The 18,169-nt window shown below is 46.0% G+C and overlaps 1 protein-coding gene across 1 annotated transcript in view; it reads left to right on the forward strand.

The window, feature by feature from the left end:
* LOC8032817 (fibroblast growth factor 17) overlaps positions 1 to 18,169 on the forward strand; it is a 158,138-nt gene that overhangs the window by 86,506 nt on the left and 53,463 nt on the right. The gene's annotated exons all lie outside the window — the stretch shown is intronic.

An 18,169-nucleotide genomic window follows, 5' to 3' on the forward strand; every position in this document is an offset into this window, starting at 1 on the left:
TCGCTATTTGGATTATGGAACAAGAAATCTAACTGGAAATGTATTGGAAACATGAAATCCAGATTGAATCCGAAAGGTTAAATTAGCTTTCGGAGTAGGGCTGTGAACTCTTTCCAACTGTCACAACCATAGAGTTATTATAATGTACGCTAGAGGTTCAACTGGCGCTAGTGTCTATGCGACTTCCGTGACGCAAATTGAAGCAGACAGCAACCAGTCTACTTTTGCGGTGCTCCTGTGCATTCCTATGGGAAAACGCGCGTGCATTTTGTCTCTTCGCCGGAAAATAGCAGGGAGCACTTTGGTTATTTGGGTCGTGCCGAATAGTATGTACCTTGATTAACATTGGAAAAGTGTAATTACTTTAGTTAGCTAATTTTTCTTCATTAGTGAACAATGTTTCACTTCGCTACATTTCAATCCCAAACGTGTGTTCCGCAGCACGTATGTAAAAACAAGCGACGATTCAAGGCAAAATTACAATCAAAAGGAATATAGAGTGTGTTCAAGGTTCGCCAGCAATCCGGTGACGCTTATGCATTTATGATATGCCAGTCCTGTCACTATATGAAAATGACCCTATCGTGCATGCGCGGATAAAAACATTCAAAACGTAGATAATAAAGTAAGTGGGCTATGAAAGGTGTCTCTTGGTATTGTTTTCTCTGCCGGGCAGCTTTTATCGGGCAGTTGTTCTCAAAGATTTCGAGCGTGCGGGTGATATCTTGAACGTACGAACAAACATCTTCGCACAGAGCAGAAAGAATAAAGCTGTACTTGCTTATTTAAAATCCGAATATATTGCGTGACCTTCAGTTTATTTTGATCGTACATGCACGGATAGTTACTGATCCAGTGTTACTGTGTAGTTCTTGCCGTCCGTCTCCCTTTATTTCCAGATGTTCTTCGTTCGTCTGGCACGTATATCCCTCATGCTGAAAAGCGCCGACGTCGTGTTCGCGCTAAAAGTGTCCGACAGTGCACGTAAATACACGTAGGAAGCCGTTTTAGCACCGTTTTTAATCCGACCAATTTGAAACAAAAACGCCGTAACTGACCAATTATTTCGTCGGCCTGCCTGAGAAATGTTCCAGGCTACTTAGTACGTACGAATTATTCTGGATATTTGCTCTTATGATCGAGCGCAGGGAGAAAATGCACTCACTTTTTCCCATAGAAATGCATTACCGGAAGTCAATTTTCGACTGGTTGCTGTCTGCTTCAATTTGCGTCAGCACACTAGCGCCACTTGAACCTCTAGCGTACATTATAATAACTCTATGGTCACAACCCCAACAGCCCTCTCGAATCGGCGATTTCTAAAAAAAGGTGTATTTACAGCTCGAGATCAGTCGATCATTCCGAAACCGATGCATGCTAGCGGAGGATTCGCAGCAGGCCTGGAGCCCTGAGCAGATCATACACGCGATGGAAGTGCAGCAGACGACGCGATGAGAACCGATCTGACGATCTCACGGCGACGGCAGCGCCACTGTTTTGGCCGCTACCGCAGCGGCCCGCGCTCCTTCGGTGAATGTCGCTCGAATTCCCCAACTGAGCCCCCTCCAGTAACGTTGCGTGCAGCCAAGGCACTTATCAATGTTTAGGCTCGATTGTCCCTGTACGCGCGACGGCATTGCGCTAAAACTATTGTTGTTCAACTTTTTTTTTTTTTTTTCGTTGGTTTTTGACGTTGTGAGGCCCGTTCCGATCGCACCACTGTACGAGCAGCTCCGGAAAGATGTCAGTAAATATCCATCGCTAACTGGAAAGTCAAAGTTTCGTTCTCATTGGCTTTTCATTCGCACGATTCTTTCTATTTGCTACAAGGATTGGCTCTCCGCGTGCTCTGTTGGGAAGTAGCAAGCGGGCCTTTATCGTAATTTCGTATGCGACTTTCCAATACGCTGTGAAAAGCGTTTTAGAAAACGAAAGTGGAGCTTCGTGAGTGAAAACGTCGTTCTCTACAATGCTGTTCATACTACTTATTTGTCATTTCAATACTTAGTATTATACCCAATGAATCTCAAAACGAAATCCCCTCACAGTATAGGTTGGGAACTAAATAGAGGATATGGTTACACTTCGCTTTACCATAAGTCTGAACGCAGCAGCTATAGATGAAGTATAGACACAGACGCGCAGGCTAAAAGTACAAGGTCACTGCGCATGTACTGTGCTTGATTGCTTTAGGCCGTTGATAGCACACGTATGCAGAAAGACGCCGAACGCCGTGACGTGGCGCTTTTGGCACTGTTCGATTGACCCCATCGACTCGTAGCATCGGCTGCACTTGGACTTGTGTTCAAACGAAGTCGACACATGTACGACGAAACCTTCCGATCCGACGTGCGGACTGCCGGAATGATCTTGGGGGAAGAGGGTTTTCATAGCATCGGAGAGCGTTGAAAACCCTCGCCTCCGACCGTCGTATTGCGCGGTCGGACGTCGGATCGGACGGTTTCGTCGTACATGTGTTTCGCGCTTTACACCTGCACGTTTTCGGGCAGCTCCGAGGCCGTATACGATGCCAGGCACTTCAGTCCAGACCCTCCTCCCCGCTGGAGCGAACGCGATGCGCTGTTCCACCTGTCACCGCGCTACACGAATGCGCGGTGCCAGAGGCCCGCGGATTCGAAGAAGACGAAGACAAAGCTACGCATCGGACGTGTGTTCTAGTCTCCTCTATTTTCATTGAATATTTTGCTTACGTCGACTTTATATCAGCAAGTAGCTTCACAACGTCATCGGGAGGTCCCTATAGTCCCCTCCAGGGCCTTCTGACCCTTTGATCCGGTTTTTAAACCGGCGAGGTATGGACACCACGACCGCCCCTGCAACTGCCATGGATGAAACACCCGACCCGACCGCGCAGGATGACGCCGCAAGCCTGTCCGACTCGCTGATTGAAGACACTGAAGGTCCCTTCTAGGAAGTGACATGCAGAAAGAAGAGACGCTGCAGCAGTCACAACTCTGGCTCCAGCGACGCGACCATCGTCACCCTCCCAGAGCCGACAGTTGGTCTGGTGGTTCTGTTCACGCCACTGGATCCAAACGTGAGCATCGACTCCATTGATTCGGTCCGCGTCTCTAATACCCTGGAGACGCTGGTGCCCTCATGCGTCATTGAGGCTCGATTCAACAGGCGAAAAAATCTTCTCGCGGTTGACACCCGGAATGGCCAGACAACGCGGGTGCTTCTAGGCTTGACCACGCTTTGCGGCATGAAAGTTCGAGCCTTTGAGCCCCGTGGAAAAGTTTCCAGTGTAGGCATCGTGCGCAACGTTGACATCGCTCTCTCAGACACCGAGATCGTCGGAGCGCTACGGTCAAGTGTAAGCATCCGTTGTGTTCGTCGGCTTGGAAAATCAAGCACAGTTCGCATTGAGTTTGCATCTGCCACACTTCCCCAACACATCTACGTTGGCTTGGTCCGGCATGAAGTCGACCTGTACGTTAACAACCCTCTGCAATGCCACCGATGCGGGCTCTTCGGTCACGTTGCGGCTGGCTGCAAGAGGAAGTTGGCTTGCCTCCGCTGTGCGCAGCCCCACGCAACTGCGCAGTGTGACGCCTCTGACCTCCACTGCGTAAACTGCAACAAGTCGCATGAAGCAACGTCTCACATATGCCCGTTCTGGCAGGCCGAGCGCACCGTGTGCCGCTATCGCTGCGAGAACAACGTGCCGTTTGCGCAAGCACGAGCAGCATTTGACAAGCCTACTGATGCACAGGCTGTGCCGGAAGCACAAGCTGCACCAGAAGTCGTCGGCTCTTCCCCGGAACATCCACAAAGGCGAAGACATTCGCGACGACGCCAGGTTCAACAAAATTGCGCTGATAAATCGACCTCTTCACCTCTCCCCGAGACATCAAGTGCAGTAAACATCGATCCAGGTACCACGTCGGTCCCCGTGTCCACCGTCAACGAAAACGAGAAACGAAGCTTCAAAGACGTACTGTGCAGCAGCTCTAGAACGTCGGCTCCTCAATTGCAAATGCGGCCTACACCAAAGCCTGCACAGAAACTCCCAGACACCGCACCGAAAATCGCAGATTCACGTCCGCCTCAAATTTTCTCCGGCTCCTCTTCGTTCTCTAGCATCGTTCGCCAGATATTCATTGCAGTACGAGAATTTTTACCATTCATAAAGTACTCATGGGCAGACAAGTTACTGCATTTCATTGGACTGATAGAACCTTTAATCGAAAGCTTCCTGCGATGAAGGTCCTTATCATGCTTAGCATTATCATAATGGCAGCCTGTCCCTCAATTTTACAATGGAACGCCCGCAGTATCGCCTCTAAACTACCTGAGTTGCAATGTTATCTTGCCTCTACGCCAGTGCCTATACTTGCAATTTCGGAAGGCCGGCTCCCACCTGCATCTCGAATTCAGCCATATGTTCATTATGGAAGTGCCGTATCTGACCCAAACAGCCTGTCGCGAGCTTCGGTTTTTGTTCACTCCACCATTCAACAAGCTGCAGAAGATGTGTCACATCTGTGTACCGAAACAGCAGAGTTCGCGGCTTGCACTGTCATATTTGGTTCTTTTAGGATGACTATTGTATCCGTGTATATATCTCCTGCGGGTCGCTTCGATGCGAAGAGCATTCAAATTTTACGTCGACAGTTCCCCGGTTCTCTGCTTCTATGTGGAGACTTTAACGCGCATCACCCTTTGTGGGGTAGTGAACGCACGACGCCGCGGGGCACATCCCTTGCAGATGCCATTGAATCTACAGACTTGGTGCTCTTAAATGATGGCTCTCCAACATTTTTCGGCCATCGCGGGAAGCCTAGCGTCCTCGACCTTAGTTTCGCCTCGCCCGATCTTGACGTATATTGGTCGCTGGACATGGACACGCGCGGAAGCGATCATCTCCCAGTCTTGATGAGTATACCCAGGGTAGGCCGCTTGCCGCGTCGTCTGTACCATGTAACCGATTGGGACCTGTTTCGGAAAAGTCTTCTGTCTCTTGATCCGTCAGAGGATATCCTAAAAGCCATTCCAAGCTGCCTCGTCCAATCTACAACAAAAATCACACTCAGAGTATCGCAACCTAGCCCGGACTTGAAATTTCTTCGTCTTCGGGCAGCTCGCCGTCGTGCCCAGCGCCGTGCGCTCCGCTCTGGCAAGATCGCCGATTGGGTGGAGTGTCGCCGTATAACTTCAGCCTTACGCCGGCACACCCGAGTACTTCGTCGCAGACAATTTCGCCAGTTCTGCTCGTCGCTGACCCCATGTACACCGAAGCCGAAGATCTATAAAGTGCTCAGAGGTATGAGTGGATCTCCGACACCTCGAGACGTGTTCGTTGCTCTTAGTTTAAAAACTGGCTTGGCATTATGTCAACTTGCCGACGAATTTGCGATACGCTTTGTCGTTGCTCCACGCTCTGTAAAGTCATCGCGGCCCCTATCGCTGACTGGCCCATCGCGAAGTCCGCAGAATCTAGACCACCCCCTCACCATGTCAGAACTGGAAGCTGCTCTTCGAAGATGCAAGCGTCACAGCGCTCCCGGGCCTGATCACATAACATATCAAGCATTACAAAATCTCAGCTATCAGTCACGCAGCTCCTTACTCGAACGTCTAAATTCAGTTTGGTCGTCGGGTGTGATCCCTCAAGAATGGAAACACGCATTAATAACACCCCTTTTAAAGCGCGGCAAGCCCTCCTCGGAGTTGTCATCCTATCGCCCGATATCTTTGACATCATGCGTTGGCAAGCTTTTAGAGCGCCTGGTCCTTACACGCCTTCAGTGGTTCCTCGACGATACTGAAGCTCTTCCCCCTGAGCTCGCAGGATTCAGAAGCGAACGTTCTACCGCTGACTGCATTGCGACTCTCACGTCAGCATTGGAAGACGCCCGTTCCCAGGGACATACAGGCTTGGCAGTATTTTTAGACGTGGAACGCGCATTTGACTCTGTTCCCCATGATGTTGTTCTTGCGTGCTTGAGACATCTTGGCGTAACGGGAAGGATGTTAAGATATTTCGAAGACTTCCTGAACGGCAGGACTATCAGTGTCCGCCTGGGAACGTTTCAAGGTGCTGTTCGCCCACTGCTGCGGGGACTACCTCAAGGTAGCTGTCTAAGCCCGACACTCTTCAACGTCGTAATGGCAACGCTACCACTGTGCATGGACTCATCACCTCATCCTAGTGGTATGATAATTTATGCTCACGACATTTGTTTGTGGGCTTCCCATTCCGATCGCCGTATATTTCGCCCTTTTATGCAAACCTGCCTTAAGCGAGTTGCAAACATGCTGGAAGACCTCGGCCTCTCCATCTCGGCAGAAAAGACGGCTGTGCTCGCATGTTCCCGCCGTCCTCTTCGCCACGGGTTTCCACGTTTAACCTTATCTGGGATCCGATTGCCACGTGTGCGAAACTACCGTTATCTGGGCGTTGATCTCGACTCGCGGCTCTGCTTTCGTCGCCACGTAACTACTCTTGTACGGCAGAGCACGATGACAACCTCTCTTATTCGTAGGCTTCGTGGCCTTGATTGGGGACCAACTCCTTGAGCCCTAACTAACGTGCATCGAGCGCTGAACCTGTCTCGGATTCTTTATGTCGCGCCGTACTTGCCCCCTACTCGCTCTCTGTGGGATCAGCTGGAACGACGTCATCGCGCTGGACTAAGGATGGCCCTAGGACTCCCCTCTTACTCTCGAATAGAGGCAACGTGGATTGAGGCCCAGGAAATGCCAGTATCTTTGCACGCTAGGGAACGGGCTCTTCGCCATCTGGTTCGACTCGCCCAGTCGAGCAGCGGTGGTTCTCTTTACGAGGATATCCAACGGCGGCATTGTTCTCATTATGGAAGACACTGCAACACTTTGATAGAGGCGCTCGGATCTACACCAGCTGTTCAGCGTTCTCCAGCTGATTCACCGTGGAGTGAGCATCCATTCACTGTATATGATGAAATCCCTGGCTTTCATGGAAAATCACAGCATTCCTCGCTGGTCAGCCGCGCCTTGACGGAAGACGTCCTGGCGTCCCGCCACGCTTCATTTAAGATCATATTCACTGATGGCTCTGTTAATCTCATTAACGATTCCGCGTCTGCGGCATACCATGTCCCATCAGAACACCATTCTTGGTCAGGACGGCTTGATCACGCTGTTTCATCGACTACGGCCGAGCTTTGTGGAATTCACGCAGCTCTTCTTTATATCTAGAAAAGGCCACCAGAAAACTGGCTGCTCGCAACGGACTCCCAGTGTGCAGTGCGAAGCATTCGAAGTGGCAGAGGCGTTAATGCCAACATGACTCGTGAGATATTTAACTTGGGACGTCTACTTGTTTTCCGAGGCTGTAACATTCGAGTGCAATGGATACCTTCACATGTTGGCATTCTTGGCAATGAAAAGGCAGATCAACTGGCTTCCAACGCTCTGCTCCTACCTACTGCTACTTTACAGCTTCCGACCCAGACTGACTCAAAAATAGCAATCCAAACCTGGATACAGCAGAGACATCCGGTTTCAAGAATTGCAGCGCATGACCCGCCTCCCCCGGCATGTACGCGGGGCTTAACACGCAAGTTTGCTTCCCTTCTTCACCGTCTTAGATCAGATTCCGCTTATACAAACGTTAACCTGTACCGGATTGGAAAAGCGGCCAGCCCTAATTGCCAACACTGTGACCAACAAGAGACAATTGAACACATATTTTTTAAGTCCGAACACTACGCATCCAAACGAATTGAATTCTTGAACTGTCTGAGAGGTTTGGACATTCCTTTCACGCTCGAAGCTACATTATTTCCGAAGGGACCAACTTCCACGTGCATACGGCTGAGAAAATTTGTGTTTTGTTTTCTGGGCGCGTGCGAACTACTCTCAAGACTGTGACTGTGACGTGTAAGAAACTTTAGAACGGTAGCCTATACTTCGTTTCGCCTTATCTGCGGGCGGGGCCGGGGCTGAGAGCGCGGGACCAGCGCTTTTAGCGCTTCTCCCCAGCTCGCGTGCTCGAGCAGAGCCTGAGCGCGCGGAGCTTTCGTGCTCGCGCTTCCAGCTTTGCCTTGGCTCGTACGTGGGGTGAAACGAAGTATAGTTAGGTCGATATAAGTACTCTGATTGTTTATTTTGCGCTTGCTGGTGCGCGCTATGGGGTTCTGTCGTGTACAGCATTGTTTGAACATATGTCACAGTTCGTCTTAACGGCCCTAATCATTTTTTTTTCGCCCGCGAAACGTGTTTAGTCATTATTTTGCTAACGCTTCCCTCGTCATCCCCGGACCCCTTCATCACCATATTTTCCCTTCCCTTTCCCCGCATTCACCCTCATCAACCTACAATAACCCAAGCCCGTGAAACGTGCCCACCGTGAGTGAGGCAAATGTCACGTCTGGCAAACAATACAACCAACCAACCAACCAGAGGCCCGCGCTCGAAAAACATGAGCTCAAGCTTCCAACTTCCGCTTCCGTCGGGAAGATGACTGAACGCTATCTACGGAGAATTAATTGACGAAGAATGAAGAATTCACAACCGGAATGAAGCATTTTAAAACTACCGATGTCGTTGCTGTGTATTTTAAGTCGGCTTCAGTTTAATTCACTGCTTTTTTTTTTTTTTTGTGTGTGTGTGTGTGTGTGTGTGTGTGTGTGTGTGTGTGTGTGTGTGTGTGTGTGTGTGTGTGTGTGTGTGTGTGTGTGTGTGTGTGTGTGTGTGTGTGTGTGTGTGTGTGTGTGTGTGTGTGTGTGTGTGTGTGTGTGTGTGTGTGTGTGTGTGTGTGTGTGTGTGTGTGTGTGTGTGTGTGTGTGTGTGTGTGTGTGGAGATTAAGTTGAGATTTCCGAGTCTCACAGAAGGAACAGTTCCGTCATACTTTCAGCGTACTCATCAACTGTAGAAATGTTGTTGTGGGTCTATCTTTTTTCATGGAGCGCCCAATGGCGGCCGAACCTCCTTTGCAAAAGTATCAGGTTACTGACGGACCCCGTGCAGCAACCGTGCTCAGGCAGACTGGCTGGTATCCCGGCAACGGGCAGTCGTTTCTTTTACACTGCTGAACCTGCCCCAGGAAGTCGCCAGACGCTGAGGCGGTCTTCAACGTCTGGCCGCTTCTAAAGTCCCGGGCAAGGCATGCGGGGCAGGTCTTGTGACGCCGCCGTCCATCAGCTACCAGGTTAGCTGCCGCTGGCGATCAGGGGCGTTGAAAATCCGAACATTGATTGACTCCGCACCTCCGACCCCGACTCGAGACCTGCCGCGTCTAGACGTGACGAGACGAACCGACAATCTGACGAGCTAGCCGCAAACAGCGATGATGCCGAGCTGTGCATCTGTGGGCTGTGCTGTCGTGACCCAGACGGACTTTCCCCGGTGCAAGGCCCGAGCAGGCTGGAGTGCTGACCCTTCCACCCGTCAGACGTTGATGCTACGTTTAGTTGTATTGGTAATTGTTTGAATAGGTGTCGCTGGGGCGCACGACGATCGACTGGATTCGTGAGAAAGGAACACACTCCCCGGACTCCGCCAATTCTACCACCCTTTTTTCTTTTTCCACTTCTGAATGTTTCTTTCTTTTTTATCCCCGCCACTGCACGCCACTAATTTTTTCTCGAATTGATTGAGTAGACGTTTATTGACCCTTCCGATCAATAAACGTCTTGAGTTTCGCATGTTGGTGTTGGTGGGCATGATCAACAAACAAACGAACAATCCTGTATACCAAATCAGCACCAGCAGTGCGAGGACAGGATACGCTATATCATTTATTTGTGGAACACCAAAACAACAGCGCAGGCTCAGTGCCCATCACACTCGTAGCTTTTGTTCGCGAGCTGTACAACATCTCTAAACCTCGTGTGTTGCACTCTATAAACACTACCCATGATAGCACGTGTATTCGGAGGATAGGAAGAGCTAATTATATCGATTAAAAAAATTACTAGGCCTTCTAGAAAGACCTAAAAATAGGTTTTTAGCCGAGCTCTAGGAACACGGGTATACGCATGCCTGGACTATTCGAACAAATTTTGCTGCTCAGTCCTGCGCATTTCTTGACGGCGACGACTTGGGAGTCATGATTCATGGGAGGCCCCTGAACGACCCCATAAAAAATTTACGAAACGCGTCGCTGAGATCAACAAGAACGAGAGTCGATTCCTTAGAGCTTAATCTCTCCAAGTATTTCTAGGTAGCAGCCGGACGGTTCTTTTGCGTTATTTTTATCGGCGATACGACAGTTTCGATGGAACTGCGCATTAGATGTTTGGCTAGTACTCACAGTTTAGTGGCTCCTCGTCGGTGGAGCTGGAATCATATGTCTTCGTTCCAGCTACTTGTATTTCTTTCATTCAAACTAACCAAGTAAATTTATATATAAAAAAAGTCTACATTGGGTCGTTTATTAGAAACTCTCACCTGTTTATAATAAGCGTCCCGACTTATATTCGCACCCATGGCATCATGAGGGTGAAGTCGGACGTTTTCTACAAGCCGTATATATAAATATAGTCCGATGTGTGAGGCGCATCATCTAATTTATTATATTCCTGTCCCAGTTTTTTTATATAGTGCTTCTACATTCTTTTATATATATATATATATCTGCACGCTGCATACAAGGAATTGATACTGAACTAAATGGTCACACATTAATCAGGCCGAATCCGACCTGCGAGGAAATCACGAACGACTCTCCGCAATCTCTAATCGATCAGTGGCGTTGACTTGAAAAAGAATCCTTTTATTTATTAATGTATTTTACCCTCAGGGCCAAAGATATTACAGAAGGGGGGTGGTAAGAGAACAAACAAAATAACAGTGGAAAATACAAAATAGTTAAACAACGGGGAATGCCTGGTTTGTGAGATTTGAACAGAAAAGAATACAATGGACAATTAATGTCAGTGACGCTGGTGGATGATTCCATTCATTCGAAGCTTTGGGGATAAATGATGCAAAATATTTGTTATAATGTAAAAATGGAACCCTTACTTTGATAGATTAGAGTGTCGGCCTCAGGTCAGATCAGCCTGATTCAGAAAATAATGAAATCGGCAAACTGTTAAGCTGAAACCTTACGTAAACAAATTACTCATCTGATGCGAGCATTTGTCCTTCATCACTAATGCATTAAATGTTATCAACCGGTTTTCACCCGGTCATCATATAACCGCGGAAATGCACGGGACTATATGATGGTCATTTGATTATTTGTCACGTCCACTCCCTTTTTTGCGGTTTTTCTTTTTTTCCGCGAGCAGCTTTTGTGCATTATATATTTTTTTAACTTCACAAAGAGTAGACTCCGTGGAGCGACTCAGCTGCGAAAAAGCGACGAATTTCGCGTGGTGGTGTTCGTTCTGCGCAATGTTGCGCCCGTTACCGAAAATAAGTACGAAGTAGCATTACTCGCTAGCTTAAAAAAAAAGCTAACACGTTACAGAGCTGCGTTACCATTTTGCAAATGTAACGAAATACCGGTGTCGTTACTTGCCATGAATAACGGACGTTACTTTATGTAAGTTTGTCGTTACTTTGTGTTTCACTGTTAGTATTGCAGCTAACCCAAGACAGCACGCTTGAATCGAGATTAAGTTGACCGAGTTTAAAGAGTAAGCGTTTTTTAAAAAACTTTGTTGAAAGCTTTGCAAAAAAAAAAAAACATTTAATCTGGTTCACGGTCAAGTATGGAAAGCACATCATTAGTGAAGGTCAGTAGTTGAGTGTCACAGAAAAGAGATTTACGAAAGCGATGTTGGGATGGGGAAAAGAAGGCATTAGAGTCTAAGTACTTAACCAAATGAGTGAACATTATGTGCACTAAACGTTAACAAGGTGTGCTGATTAAGATAACGGGGCGATAGTTAAGAGGACTCTGTTTATCGCAATGTTTATGGAATGGAATCACCTTCTCTATTTTCCACTCCTCAGGCAATACACCAAATGCAAGAGATTGCTCGAATATCTTGAAAAGGTAAATTGCGATATAATTTTTAGTGTTCTTAAGGAATGTGGAGGTGACATTGTCAACTCCAAAGGCGAAGATGTTAAGTTATCAATCAACTTTACAATCCCGTCATAGTCAATTACAAGAGGATCCGTAGGCAAACAGTTCTAATAAGGGTACACAGGGTGGCTGCAACTATCATCTATACATAACGCTTTTACAAAAATGTCATTTAATATAGAGGTGCAATGGTCATTTGGAATAACAACATCATTATATCTGCGTGACAGATTTCCCAACGTGTGTCACTACAAGATAGCTTTGCAGAACGGAACAAACGTTTCTTTTTGTTGTTAAGGCGCTTAAGTGTTACATTAAACCATGGAGACAAGGAATTAGTTTTAATAGACCTCTATAGAACGAATAAATTAATTAGAGATACTAATTTATTTTTAAATATAGACCAATTGCTTTCAACCGAACGTTCACAGAAATTACGAAGGAATCCATCAAAGAAGCCAGTGAATTCGTTATTTATAGCACCAAAATTTCCTTTACTATTGTTAGAGGAATGTATGTTGATTTACTAGCATCAGACATTGGCGTAAGTAACGAGAAATTTGTAATGGAGTGATCGCTAATACCCGGTAACTAGGATATGGAAGGGGCAAGGTTAGAGTCAGAGGAGAAAATGAGATCCAGTACAGTGTCCGAAGACACAGTGACTCGAGTAGGTTCAACAACAAGTTGTGTTAATGAAAAATCCAAGCAAAGATTGAGGAAATCAGAGCAAATTGCAGAATTGCAAGTGGTAGTTGGGAATGTTAATGACCAGTTGATCAGGGTCAAATTGAAATCGCCAAGTAAAAATAAAGGTGCAAAAGGAAACCTAGATGTAATTGTGCATAACGCATCATGCAGGGCAGAACAAAAAGTTGTGGACGCGTTAGGCGGACGATAACGGGCACAAACGCACGCAAACCAGTTCAAGTTGGGTGTTAATGCTTACTTGGTAACATTCAAGATTTACATTCACTGCGATTAGGACCCCACCCCCACGCCTATCAGTTCGGTCCACAGCAATAAAACCTATAACTTTGAACAGAATAAAAATTTTCATTATCGCGAATAACACTCGAAAGCCCAGTTTCTGTAAGAAAAAAACGTCACCTGACGCCACGTCAATGACAGAGGATAAGTCGTTGCGGTTGTGAACAATACTTCTTATGTTTGTAAACAAAACTGAAATATTTTTTGAAAAAGATTGGGAACGAGATCATTTCTTAATCGCGACATTCTTTAACTTTAAAGTGGCAGATTTGTTGGCAGAGTGTCCGATTCGTTTGTGCTGCTCACAGACTTGGTTAGTCTCGCAATTGAAAAGAAAAAGTTTATTCCCCAAATGTAATCTGTCAACGCGAAGTTTGTAGAGGCCTCCCTGGGCTCGTGCAAACTGTAAAAGCATTTTTATGGCGAATTGTACATTCTTTGGGTAGTCTTCGCTAACCGACATGTTGGTGTCTTTTAGCTTGGAGCATGAGCTCAGCACAGTTTCTTTGTGTTTAAAGAGAAAAATTTTACGATAATGGGTAGATTTTTATTAGGATGAAACCTGCCGATTCGATGGGCCTTTTCAATCGTATCAGGGGTAGTCTGTATGCCTAGTTTATCACTGCATACGTCGAGAACTAGTTTCTCGGATTCCGCTCACGATTCCCTAGCAGTGTCCTGAAGCCCACAAAAAAGTAAGTTCGATCGTCGGGAACGGCTCTCGGCATCGTCGGAGCGCCGTTTCAAAAGTGTTATCTCGGAAAAAAGGCACTCACCTTCGTTTCGATTTCAGTCGCCGCGTTTACATTGAATTTACAAATTGCAAGATCAGTTTCAATAGTCCTCACAGGTGTTGTTAGGGCAGATAATGAATCACTTGTGCGTTTTTGCTCGTCTGTAATTGCTTTTAGTTGTACCAAGACACCTGCTTGACCTTCGCGTAATTGGGTAACAAACGTTTCAATCCTAGCTAGAGCCTCAGCTTCAATCCTAGCTAGAGCCTCAGCCTGTGCTACGTCAGGACAACAAGACAACCAATGTTACACATAATTGAGCATGGTAGGTCATTTCTACTCACCTGCACACTGAACAGAAATGGGATATTAGGCGCCATGTGGGTAGCCTGGATGCCGTGCCCACAATTATCAAACGGTGATCTCAACGAAGCGATAAATGGTGAGCTCACCGTAGACAAGTCTTCCTAAGAAGTGAGGAATTATGATATAGTTTGTGAATAAATATTAGGCAGCTTCTTGGATGACGAGGTAATTACTGAAATCGATGTTTTAATCTGGTTACACTTCTAAAGTGGGAATACTCACGTGCTATGAATCTAGCAGCTTTGTTTTGGAGTGATTCAATATTCTCTGTCAGATGTGAAGGGTGAGGGTGAAAAATGATTGGCGCATACTCTTTTTCGGGGATCTCACGAGTGCAGCGTTCAAGAAGCTCCGAGATAGGCTGAAACAATGCTCGTTTAAAGAAATCCAAGAGTTTTCGACGTCTTTTCATGTTAGAAATATGCTTTCATAAGAATGTACAGCGTTAACGTTTCTATGTTGCAGTACCTGCAGTAAGGGAAATAAAAAAAAATAAAAAAAAGCAGTGCTCTTTTTTTTTTTTGTAAAGTTGGTTGTTTTATATGTGAAGTCTTTTAGGTACATAGCATAGTACTGTCGATACCGGTTATAACGAAATAGTGGCTACAGCAACGCGATCACGATTTTCCATTCCCGTTTGCACTCTTTTCAATGCATTTGTGTCTGCTTTTAGCAAAGGAAATTGAGCGGCTCCCGCGGATATAGCGAACATAAATGTTGTGATAATTTTACAAAAAATAATAAAATTCGGAAAGTTTCCTAAGTCTTCGACTGCCGCACTTTGCTTCCGCGGCCAAGAAGCCACCCAGAACAGGCTGCAAAAGATGCTGGAAAGGCCACCGCCGGCAGTCTCTGCAACGTCGTCTGCTCCCCGCTCCTCATCTGGGAAGCGGCTTTACCGCATCGCGGGCGGAGAAGCCGTCGTGGCATGCCGATAGGGGCGTTCGGAGCGCTAGCGACAACGTTCCGGCGGAGGTATTTATTTATTTTTCATCAAGGTGCGTACATAGTACATTTCGTAGAAAAGTGAACACGCAAAAAAAAAAAAAAAAATGATGGCAACGAGATAATTAATTAAGGGTGCTGTTACTAAGTGTTTGTTTAAAAAGAAAAACGTCGGTGATGGAGGCAGTTGAAGCGGGAAGGCGGTTCCAATCTGTTGACGGGCGAGGTATGAATGACACACTGAATGCAATAGTCAAAGTCAAATTCGGGGGTTTTACGTGCGAAACCAACGACGGGCATCTGGCACGCCCCAGCGGAGGACTGAGGATTAATTTGGACCACCTGGGGATCTTTTGACGTGCAACCTAAAGCTCGGTTACACGGCGCCTTCTCCGCAATAAGCCTCCGTCAGATTGCGGGTGAATGCGTTAGTATTGAAACTTGGTATGCCAACCTTATGGACGTGATTGAGGCGAGCAGAGTGATACGATGCTTCGAGTATAAGTGACTGACGTAAAAATGTGTTCTGACGGTAGATTTTATGAAACAAGCAGAGACGAGCTCATTTGCGGCTGGAAGATAAGTCGGGTAATGAGAGAGTTATTCTCATATTTGTTGCACTGCACGTGCGATGATAGTTAGATAAGATGAAACGAGGTGCTCGATTTTGAATGCTTTCCAATGCATTGGCAAGGCAATGTTGGCCGGAATGAAGTGTAATCTAATTTCGAACGGACTAGGCACTTGTACATGATTAATTTCAGCAATGAATTTTCTTGAAAAAAAAAAAAAAAGCGTTTTAAGTAACCCACGATACGATTGACATTTCCAGCAACATACTCAATATGGGTATTTCCTGAGAGATTGGAGGTAATTTAGACGCCGAGGTACTTGTAAAATGAAACAGGTGTTAATGTGATATGCAGGACAGCTAGTGTTAGTGTGTGACACTCTCATTGACTTGAATTTATCGGTATTTAATTCCATCAGCCAAGCACCGCACCAGCGAGCTGTGCGGTTAAGATCCGTTTGGAGATGATCAATATCAGATTGGTCAGTGTTGCGAGAGAGAACGCAATCATCAGCGAACAAGCAGATTGATGAAGAAATGTTAGATACTAGATCGGTTATTATTAATAAGAAACAGTAAAGGGCCAGTTACGGAGCTTTGGGGCACCCCTTAATGAACACACGCCGTAAAGGAAATCTTGTTGTTAACACTTACATTTAGCGGGAAATGTTTCCCCGCTAAATGTAGTGGAAAAAATTCCCCGCTAAAGTTAGGGGATAAAATTGCCCCGCTAAATTCCCGCCAAATTTACACGCGATGCTCTCACCGAAGATGTGCATTTTCTGCGACTTGCGTTAAGCACACGTCGATCCATGCCCATGTTAGTAATGGGGGACTTTCCACCTTCTCCCCTCAGCACTCTTCCCTCCTCCTCCTCAAGAGCTGCACTCTAATTCGGTGTTACAGGGGATTGTAAACGTATTTCTTTCTTTTTTTTTATTATTCGTATTTTGTATAAATAATTATCATTGTGAACGCAGAAAATGGTTTGTATAGCGACGCAATATACTCGAATTTAAAATGTTGACGTGCGGGGTTTGCGAGTTATCGTCGAGCGCTTCGAAGAAGCTCGAGCCAAGACTGCTTCGTTCGCGGAATGCAAGAACTCCTTTTTATTCAAAGGGGTCGTCCGTCAAAACTTTTCTCAATGCAGGCTTGATTTAGATAATCCTCCAAAGATTATGTCACGATATGGACAGCGTTCTCAAATAAACCGGATTTTGACCAGCAGCATTCGATGTCTCGAATTATTCGGAAAGTCGAATACTAGGAATCCGATAATCGAATCGAATTATTCTGACAATTAAAATTCTATTCAAATTCAAAAGTCGAAACACCCTATTAAAAGTTACTAATTGAGCACTTCCAGAAATCCCAGCAGTTGTGTTCCCTAAATGTATACATGACAGTTATTGATTCATCGATTAAAATTTGACGAGTAATCGGTTTGATTTATTGAAGGCCCAATTTTTTCTTAGTTTTTTTTTTTTAATTTATACTGCGTCTTTATTACTTCTATTGTAGCCAGTGTATGATTCTTCGGTTTGATTTATTGAAGCCCCAATTTTTTCTTAGTTTTTTTTTTTTTTTAATTTATACTGCGTCTTTATTACTTCTATTGTAGCCAGTGTATGATTCAGTTTTTATGCATCTCAGCTGTCTTGTCATTTAATATCTGAAGTGGGGCTGCTATCACAGTTATACATTTTTAACCGAGTCAAGCGCAATTATGCATTTCTTCGTTATTTATTTATTGATGCATTATTTATTTATTACGATTACGAGGATGGTTATCATGTTCCGACACCTTCCCTGTTGCTCATTTTGTATGTGTGTGTCTAAATAAATAATTCGGTCGTTTCGAAGCACCGAGGAATACAAAACAATTCGGCAGAGAAGATTTCTTACGTGTGAGAATGCGAAAGCATTCCTACACGCAGCGCATTCATCAGCGCGCCACCCCTTCCTATCGCACACGGCGCTGCGGCGTTGACATCACGCTCTCCTACTGCGCAGGCGCGGCGAACCCTCCCGGCTTCACGACGGCTTCCATGACGAAGCATTGCGTTGTTGTGCTTTTCTTTGTGTTTTATTTCTAAAGCGCGTCCGCTTTGACCTCGAGCGCTCATGCCGGCTGACGCGACGAGGCATCTGCGTGACTGTGCTTGTCTTTGTGTTTTATTTCCGAGGCGCGTCCGCTCTGAACTCGAGCGGCCGCGCCGGCTTCCGTGAGAAAGCATTTGATATGGTTGAAAAAAATCGAGACTACGGGTAAACGACACAACACTAAAACGCCTCAACACTAAAAAGTCTCTAGATACTTTTTAGTGTTGTGTCGTTTACCCGCAGTCTCGGTTTTTTTTCAACCATGTGCAATGTACACCAGCTCGTTTGCGCCCTTACATTTTGTTAACCTATATGCCGCGTCGCAGCCAATTTAAGTGTCGTTTTTCGCGGTTACAGACGCCACCGGCTCCACTCCATGGGACAGTTAATGCGTTCGCATTAAAAAGAAGTAATATGCGTATTTGTCACCAGCAGCTATAATGTAATAAAACTGCTTAATTATATTT

Source organism: Ixodes scapularis, unplaced genomic scaffold (assembly GCF_016920785.2).
Source record: "Ixodes scapularis isolate PalLabHiFi unplaced genomic scaffold, ASM1692078v2 PGA_scaffold9__187_contigs__length_104089568, whole genome shotgun sequence".
Taxonomy (NCBI): Eukaryota; Metazoa; Arthropoda; class Arachnida; order Ixodida; family Ixodidae; genus Ixodes; species Ixodes scapularis.